Source organism: Triticum urartu, chromosome 7A, assembly GCF_056163025.1.
Source record: "Triticum urartu cultivar PI428250 chromosome 7A, HENAU_Tu73, whole genome shotgun sequence".
Classification (NCBI taxonomy): Eukaryota; Viridiplantae; Streptophyta; class Magnoliopsida; order Poales; family Poaceae; genus Triticum; species Triticum urartu.
Window position 1 is genome coordinate 45,049,089 of NC_141879.1, and position 9,611 is coordinate 45,058,699.

Here is a 9,611-nt window from a genome sequence, read left to right on the forward strand (position 1 = left end):
GTGTGGAGAAGGGAATGAATGGGCTTTCCACCTTGGGTGGTGCCTGCGTATGATCGCATGTATATATAGGTTTACATGTACAGAGGGGGGCGCAGTGCGCCGATGAGATCGTGCTGGTGATCGTGGGATCATGCACGAGGACGTGCTAGGAGAGCTGGGTCAGGGGTTTGACCAATACAACTAACACCCCGCCGCAGTTGAAGCATCCGGGGGCCGGATGCACAAACTGGAACGAAAATCCTGAAAAGCTGCTGTCGGAAGACCCTTGGTGAGCACGTCCGCGAACTGCTGCTTGGTCGGAACATGGAGGACACGAAGCTTGCCGAGCGCCACTTGCTCGCGCACGAAGTGTATATCGAGCTCGATGTGCTTCGTGCGTCGGTGATGTACTGGATTGGCAGCCATGTACACCGACGAGATGTTGTCGCAGAAGACCATGCTGGCTTTCGGCAGCGGGGCGGAGAGCTCGGCGAGAAGTTGGCGGAGCCAGCAACATTCTGCAACTACGTTGGCGACGATACGGTATTCGGCCTCCGCACTCAAACGGGAGACAGTGGCTTGGCGCTTGGACGACCAGGAGACAAGGGAGTCGCCGAGGTAGACGGCGTAGCCGGACGTCGATCGACGCGTGTCGGGGCAGCCGGCCCAGTCCGCGTCTGAATAGGCGACGAGGTCGAGCGATGAAGCGCGATGAAGATGAAGTCCGTGCGTGCTGGTGCTGCGGAGGTAGCGGAGCACACGCTTGGCTAGAGCAAGGTGTGGTGCACGCGGATCATGCATCACCAAGCAGCATTGCTGGACTGCGTAGGCAATGTCCGGGCGTGTCATGGACATGTACTGGAGCGCACCCACGATGCTGCGATACTCGGTCGGATCCGAGACGGGCGCACCCGCAAGCGCCGAGAGCTTGGCGTGCGTGTCGACTGGTGTGGCCACCGGCTTGCAGTTCGTCATGTTGGCTCATTCCAGGAGTTCTTCGGCATACTTGTGCTGGGACAGGAAGAATCCGTTTGCCGTGCGGGTGACGGCGATGCCGAGGAAGTAGTGGAGCGGGCCGAGATCTTTCATAGAGAACTCGCTGGAGAGCTGCCGTTGGAGGTGCTGGAGCAGGGACGTGGATGACGCCGTGAGCACAATGTCGTCGACGTACAATAGGAGGTAGGCGGTGCCGGCGCTCCTCTGCAGGACGAACGGTGAGGTGTCCACACGCGAGCTGACGAAGCCGAGCTGTTGCGCGTACGTCGCGAACCGGGCGAACCACGCCCGCGGGGCCTGCTTGAGGCCGTAGAGCGACTTGTCGAGGAGGCACACGTGCTCGGGGCAATCGGCGTCGATGAAGCCTGCTGGTTGTTGACAGTAGACACGCTCGGTAAGATGCCCGTGCAGGAAGGCGTTGTTGACGTCCATTTGATGGACAGGCCAATCGCGCGTAGCAGCAATGGTGAGGACAACACAGATCGTGGCCGCCTTGACGACGGGGGATAACTTCTCATCAAAGTCGACGCCGGGCCGCTGAGAGAACCCGCGCACAACCCACCGCGCCTTGTACCGCTCGAGGGAGCTGTCCGCCTTGAGTTTGTGGCGAAAAGCCACTTGCCGGTGACGACGTTGGCGCCGGGAGGGCATGGGACGAGCCACCAGGTTCCGTTCGCCATCAGCGCCCTGTACTCCACCTGCATAGCAGCCAACCAACACGGATATTGCAAAGCAGCACGCACCGATCGAGGGATAGGTGAGATGGTGGTGTTGGTTGCAGTAGCGGAAAGACCGTCAGCGTATTTAGGGTTAGGCTTGAAGGTGCCAGCCTGAGCGCGTGTGGTCATGGTGTGGGTGGGAATGGGCGCGGTGCGGCGTCGAGGACGTGGCGACGTGGACGGGGAGGGAGACGGGCTGGTGGTAGGCCGAACAGGTGTAGGTGTGATCGGTTCGGCGTCTAGGGTTGTGGGTTCGAAGGCCGGGGTTTTGGGCACGACGGCAGTGGGTGTCGATGGCGAGCCTGGTGCTACTACGGGAGCAGGAGCGAGTGGAGTACTGGGTTGTGCGTTCCGTGGAGTACGGGGTCGATGGGGAACGACGGGGAGATGAACTTCATCTTCCAGGGAGGGCGGTGGGTCGGCGAGCGATGCACGAGCCTGATCATGGAAGGGGAAGTGTTGCTCGTCGAAGACGACGTGACGTGAGATAACAACGCGACCGGTGGCTGGGTTGAGGCATCTGTACCCCTTGTGATCGAGGGCGTAGCCTAAGAAGATGCAAGGCGCTGATCGCGGCGCGAGTTTATGGGCTATGGTAGCTGTGAGGTTCGGGAAACAGAGGCACCCGAAAACTCGCATGGCCGTGTAGTCTGGGTGAGCTCCATAAAGGAGGAAGAAAGGGGTCTGGTCGTGGCGAGGCCGGCAGGGTCGCCTATTGAGGAGGAAGGTGGAGGTTTGTAGGGCTTCAGCCCAGTAGGAAAACAGCATGTGTGCGTGGGTGAGTAGGGCACGAGCTATGTCATTCAGGGTGCGCAGCGCACGCTCGGCGCGTCCGTTTTGGGGGGACGTGTACGGGCATGACATGCGGAGCTTGATCCCGAGCGAGGCGAAGAGTGTACGGGAGGCAGTATTGTCGAACTCCTTGTCGTTGTCCGTTTGGATCGTGAGAACGGGCAGGTTAAAGTGGTGCTTGGCAAATGTGATGAAGTTGCGTATGGTGGGGAGGACGTCGGATTTGTGGCGAAGGGGGAACGTCCACGCAAAGTGACTGTAATCATCGAGCAACAGTAGGTAATATTGATAGCCAGAGTTACTAGGTACAGGGGACGTCCAAACATCACTGTGTACAAGCTGAAAGGGAAAGAAAGATATATGCGATGACGAACTAAAGGGAAGCCTAGTGCTTTTGCCGAGCTGACACGCCTGGCACACGCCGACGATGGTGGTAGCTTGGTCGATGGCAGAGGGATGCAAGGTGCGGTCGAGGGCGTCGACAGCAGGGTGACCGAGGCGTTGGTGCCACAGGTCACGCGAGATCGCGGCGAGAGCGTGGTGAGGGCGGGTCGGTGGCGTGTACGGCATGGGGTAGAGCTCGTCGCCATCATCATTACATCGGAGGATCACCTTCCTCGTTCTTTGATCCTTAAGAGATAAGCCAAGATCATCAAATTCTACATTAACCGGATTATCACGGGCTAGGGCTTTGACGGACAGTAGATTTCTGATGAGATGGGGGAAAACTAGGATGTTGTTGAGGTGGAGAGGGGAGATGGAGGTGGGAATGGTGGTGTGACCGGTGTGCGTTACTGCAAGCGAGGAGCCGTCGCCGACCACTATGCGGTGGGTGTAACAAGGGGTAGCAGATGAGAGTATACCTGACGGCGAAGCCATGTGCGAGGAGGCGCCGGTGTCCAAGTACCAGTCGGTGCTCGGTGGAGACGGCTGCTGCTGCATCGTCATGTTGTTGAGCGCCGCTATGAGAGCGCTCTGGTCCCAAGCCGGAGTCGTAGTCGGAGGCGGGTGCGCCGGTGGCGCGTTGTAGAGCGGGTGGGGAGGTACTGCAGGGTACCAAACAGTTGGTGGAGCAGAGTTGGGGATGCCGAGCGCAGTCGCGTGGTGTGTAGCCGAGCCGGCGAATGGTGAAGCCCCGCCGGGCATGGGACCGAGGATGCCGGAGCCCGGAGTGTGGGGCCACCAAGGCATGGGCCATGCATGCACCATGCCTGTCCAGGGTGCAGGGGCAGGAGCAGTGGGGCGAGGGGTCGTTGCCCCGCCGGAGTTGGTGTGCCCCGCCCGAGTCCACGACGCCCGCCGCCGCCGCCGTTGCGGTTGGTGCCACCGCCCTGCCCAGCGCCTGCGTGCCCCCCGTGTTGGGGTTGGAGGGGGCCCGAGCGGCATGGAGAGCGGTCTCGGTGGTGGTGCTGTCGGCGGCCAGGCGACTCTCCTCAAGAAGAAGAAAGGCGCGGCAGCGAAGAAGCGATGGGAAGTCTGCATGGTTAGGATGGGCACGGCGTACCTGAACCGGGGGTGAAGCCCGCGGATCATATTGAGTACTTGGTCGCGGTCGTCGACGGCGGCGCCGAGCTCGGCGAGACGGTCGGTGTAGTCCTTGAGACGCGCGAAGAAGGAGATGATGGAAGAGCCCCCTTGCTCGATGCGCCTGAACTCGGTGGAGAGAAGCACCACCTGATGCTCGGCGTTCCTCCAGGAAGAGGTTGCAGATGGCGGCCCAGACGGCGGCGGCCGTGGCGCCGCGCTGGTGGATGAGGCCGAACACCTCCACACTGACGCGGTTGTACAGCCAAAAGACGATGTGTGCATCGTCCTGGAGCCAGGTCGGATCGCCTGGATGCGGCGGCCCGGTGATGTGGTCTCCGACGGCGTGCTTCTGGAACATTACCTCGAAGAGGGTGCGCCAATGGGAGAAGTTGGGAGGATTCAGCAAGAGCACGATCGGGACGTGCTGGTTGATGAAAACGCCTGCTAGAGGAGAGAGAGCAGGGGGGCCGTGGAGGTGGAGGCGCCGGCATCTGGGACGAAGAGAGCCCCGCGGTTGAAGACAGACGGGGTGAGGAGGGTCGGGTTGGGTGGCTGGCTGGTCACCGGCGCGGCCGGCGTGCGCGGAGAGCTGTGGCCGGGACGGGGAGGTGGGGGAGGTGGTGGAGTCGACATGGCGACGGGAGGCAGTTGGGGAGGAGGAAGTGCAGCGGAAGAGGTCTAGAGACGGGAGAGATATCCAGCATCTGATACCATGTGGAGAAGGGAATGAATGGGCTTTCCATGTTGCCGACGAGGGTATATTTCTGACCAAAGTATCCGGTGAAGACCACCATGGACATATAGATGCAAAACGTACCGCTGCCAAGGTAGGCCAGCCGGGCGGTGCCGTGGAGCGTGTAGTGTCCGGTGCACCGTGCCAGCTGGGTGAGACACACCTCCAGCCAGGAATTTACGATCGCCTGTGGGTTAGCGTCCATGTCGACAGCGCAGAAGTGGAGCCACTGGGAGCGGAAGCCACCACCGCGGGCCGCCGTCCTAGAAATCCGGGACCAAGATCGCTCAGCGCCCCAGCCCGTTACGGGCAACTCCCATGCGCCCTCTCCGCGCCATCAGCGGCGCGCCGCATCGAAGGAGAAGGTACCTTCACCACTGAATTAGGCCCAGACGTGCGCCCCTGTAAGTATCCCGAGATGCCCCACTTCCTCCTGGGCCACAGCGTGGGCTGGTGAGGAACTTCGAGGCGCGGGGCGCGGTGTTGGCCGCCTCCAGCTCTCTTTCTCACCGGTTTTCATGGATTCAACTCGTAATGAAGCTGCTCGACGTAATGGGGACTCAGGCCATAACAGAGCAACAACACGTTCTTTTCTGGAACATGCAAGAGCTTTGCGTGTTGATTCATTAAGGATTGAAGAAAATAGTAGTGCAAAGTAGAGTTTTTGCATGAGCAGGCAGAGCCGCTGATCCACGGGAAAGGAAGGTCTTACTTCGCCGAACAGACTGTTACTGTCAAATGGATCCTCGTACACGTCCGGGTTTGGAGTGCCGAGGCAAAGCACAACGAAATGGCCAGTGTGGTTGCTGCACTTGACGTCTCTCCATTTGTAGCAGTCCTCAGAGTGCCACGAGGCGAGGATGCCGGCAGTGCCGCTCGTGATGCCCTTTCTAAAGGAAAGCGAGGCGATCCTCTTGGCAGCGATGCAACCACCACGATGCGAGACTGAGTTCTGAGATTGCAGTGCACCACCTATGAAGAAGGAAGCCAACCTCTTCTAATCTTTTAGCAACTCCTTATAGTCATCTTCATAGAACTTTCCGGATGCCTCCAATTCCCAATTTAATCTCAAGTCTAATTCTAGCTAATCCAATATGTTTAGACTGTACAACACATTTCTCACATGCTCAATTGGGACCTTCGTAGCAACAAGAGAAAACCAAGCCAAACCACTCCAAACTCTGGCAAACAATGCATGCACTCGGCAAAACTAGAGAGGGGTCGAATCGATCTGAACTTTGATAGACCAATGGATCAAAATGATGTGGAGCACACACAACTAAAATAGCCTTGAGAGTGAGCACGCACGTGTATGGGGGGGGGGGGGGGGGGGAGGGATATATTTTAAAGGCGTCTAGTGATGGTGGGAGTTGAAGGGGCATATCATCGTCGGTAAGGTGCATGCATGTTCGTATATTTTTGTTGATATAAATGTCTCAATGGTGGTACCATGAGTTTAAAATGTGAAATTGTACATCAATACTAGTGTACTATGGTAGATTGGAAAGATGATTAATCATGGTTGCCGTCGACCCAAATGAACATTACTCACCTACTCTTGTAGACTAGCGGTCTCTGGCCTTTCTCGGTCGTATTTTGTGAGATAGTTCAGAGATGATTGTTTATCTACTACACAAAAGCATTTCGGTGAAATCAAGCTATTATTTTGTTACGCCGTATACCATGCTAGAGAAATGCATTGTAACTAAGAGGATTGTGGTTATACTCGTGTTGAGTGTAGTGGCATTAGCATTTCAATGGGTGGTTGCTTACTTCATTCATCTCAACCGGAGCTCACACACTTCTTGGACACAGAGAAACTCCAACCCACTCTGTATGCCTCTCGACATCATTTTTTTGATGATTTTGGGGTAAAATTAAGTCGTCTCCAACCCACACACCAAAGAAAAGGGGCATGTTTAGGAGGGTGGAGAAGAGACGGCACCCTAAGAGAGAGGAGGGGTGGAAACTGAGAGGGACGGGAGGTACAACGAAGTGCGATGGGAGGGACAATGACGGAGAGAGAGACGAGGGGTGATTGCACGAACGACAAGACACATGAGAAATATAGGCATGAAGATACACAGTACCAATACAACCCTTTAACAGTCGCGCAATGTGCACCCACTCGTGATAGCCACATCATCGAGGCGCACTGTTCGGGGCGGCCAATCGGGATCGAGCTTCGCGCTGGCCTCTGGTTCGCGTCTCACAGGAAGCTTCCTTCCCACCCCCACCTCGCTTCGTCGCTAAGAAAGAGGAAGGCAAACACTTCCTCAAGTAACACCTCCTCCCTCCCGTGAAACCTTTCCTCGATGAAAATAGCAAGAGAAAAGAGAAAAGGAAATAAACTTCCGCCCCTCTCTCCCACGCTACCTCTCTTCCGCCGCCGCCGCCGCCACCTCCCATCCAAGATCCTCCGGCTCTGTCGTGCATGCCACCGGAGGAAGGGCCCCTTCCGAGACCCGCTTCCCCACCGAGTCAATTCGTGCGGGAGCCATTGTAGTCCTCTCCCCTCGGTGCGCGGCGCCGGAGAGAGCGACAAGGAGGTCCAGCAGTCCATGCTGCCATCGTCCTACCTCGTCGTGTGGCGTCGAAGAGAAGGACGAGGAGGTTGAGCAGTCCGTGCTGTCTTCGCCATCGCCTGATCTGGTTAAAGTTGGAGGTAAGCAGCTTCTTTGGGTTCATCCATCTATAGGATTCTATGAGGACTTGTGTTTTGATAATCTAGATGCCGCCACCGTCGGCGCCTCTAGCGCATCCACAAACTGGCGCAACCTCCCTCAGCTCCCCGCCCTCGCCCACAAGGACAAACACTAGGTCGCGCTGCCCCCACCCCACGATGCCGTCTGCGTTGATCTGAAGCCCGCAGAGGACGGGGATGAGGTGGGAGTGGAGATGCAAGTCGTCAGTAGACGGGAGGCGATGCCGTTGGTACGGGTCACACAGGTGTTGGGGTCGATGCAGAGCACCGGCGGAGGGTGCCATTTTCCTCGCGTGACTCGTCAGATCCGACCTTACGCCAGCGCCGGCTATTGAGGAGCCGTCACACTACAGCCCGATGGTGAGTCCATCATCCATTCATTCCTCTATGACTCGCAACTATCTGAATTAGCTGTCGTTTTCCATCCATGGATGATTAGTGTAGAATAGAATCCTGGTAGTGCTCTTGATTGGAAGTGCCATCGTGGGTTTGAGGATTGTGTAAAAGCTCACCTGATCGCTGTATTTGGATGGTTGCTTTAGATTCGTCTGCTTTTGGCTGTAGAGATTCTGACCAGGTTTAACCTTCGACATGGAGTGTCTAGCTTAGCACCATGTTACTGTACTTTGTGGTGGACACATGGAGCATGTTGATGGCTTCTAAGCATTTCTTGATCTTATGTGCTTGTTAGATTTTACTGGAAACCTCGTTGTCCTTGCGCTTTACCATTGTGAAGTTCAACACTATGTCCTGTGCATTCAGTACAGAACTATCAAACCTGCAGTTTTTCGACTTTTAGTTTTGCATGGATCATTAGTAATTTATAGTTGTATTTGGGTTGGTACTAGGACTGTTAAGTAAGACTATAGGGTCTCTTGTTAATTGTTGAGAGTTTGTCATTTTCAGCAAAGCAATGGTTCATATCTTGTGCTGTCGTTTTAAAAGAAAATTGTGTTGCTACCTTTTTTTTGGCTTGTGCACATTGACAGAGTGGATTCTTACTATTTCCTACTGTTTTTCAGCATCCATGGCCTGTGCAAATCATCAATCATCATGTTCGATGTCACCTCCCGGTTAAACTACAAGAACGTTCCCACATGGCAGAGACATCTGCAGGTATAGTATATATGCTCACCCAGAATATTTTCAGTTTCCACCTAGCTCCTATTCCATTAGTTGTCCTAAATTGATTTGACACATCTCTTGAATTATCCTTTATTGCAATCAGGGTGCGAGATATGTAGCTCTGTTGTACAAGTCTTGATACTAACAGTTTCACAATAATTATTAACATCCCTATTCGTGGCATTAATTATTTATTTCTAGAGATTTCTTTCTCATAGCTATTATATTCTATCCTTATCCATAAATTAATAATTTTTAATGATATCAGGCATTCTTATCTGGCAGACCAGGCAGGTGGCGACAACCATTTGGATGAACAGAGGCATGATCTTTACAATGAAGCACAAAGTTTGTCAGACAGAGTCGATATATCTAACTATCCAAGGTGTGCCTGATTATATTAAATGTTGTTCGCTTGCTTCCTTGACATATAGATGGTTTTCATTAACACCTCATCTCTATGTAGCTACCATTGATGAAGCACAAGATGGTGAAAATGTGGAAAATCATATTTCACTGGCCAAAATGTTAGAAGTGAACCAGGAAGTTAGTACTGCCAAAAGTAATAGTGTAAGGGGATCTCAATCGTGTAAAATCATATGTACTACTTAGTTAGAGCTTCCTAGGAGTTGTTTGTGCTATTTTTTTTTAATGAAATCTTTGACTGGCATTTTTTTGGTAGGAGTAGATCTCAATATGCAGCTTATTGTTGTACCCTTTTTTCTACTCTTTTTGTTATCTCCATGTATTCATTCTATAGTTATCCTCATGTCTTTGCTCCTACGCCAGATGTATTCCATGAATGTGCACTCTACCACTGTTGCTAGAAGCAGCAACATACTACTTTCAGAGATATCACATACTAATTTCAGAGATAGGTCTAGAATGGAATCATTCCATCAAACACATATATAATTCTGTAGGTGTTGGAACCATACACACAACACATCAACGGAAGTATCTGACAGAAAGTTGATAGCATTCTGTCACTTAGCCAAGTTTGGTCTCCTATACTGTAAATACTTTTGCAATTATT

At 54.0% G+C, this 9,611-nt stretch overlaps 1 long non-coding RNA gene across 1 annotated transcript; it reads left to right on the forward strand.

Annotated features, from left to right (window-relative positions):
- Positions 1–7,029: 7,029 nt before the first annotated feature.
- LOC125525589 (uncharacterized) lies at positions 7,030–9,356 on the forward strand. The gene is made up of 4 exons (XR_015611428.1): positions 7,030–7,810; positions 8,473–8,566; positions 8,861–8,960; positions 9,042–9,356. It is a non-coding gene; the product is annotated as an uncharacterized LOC125525589 (long non-coding RNA).
- The last annotated feature ends 255 nt before the right edge of the window (positions 9,357–9,611 follow it).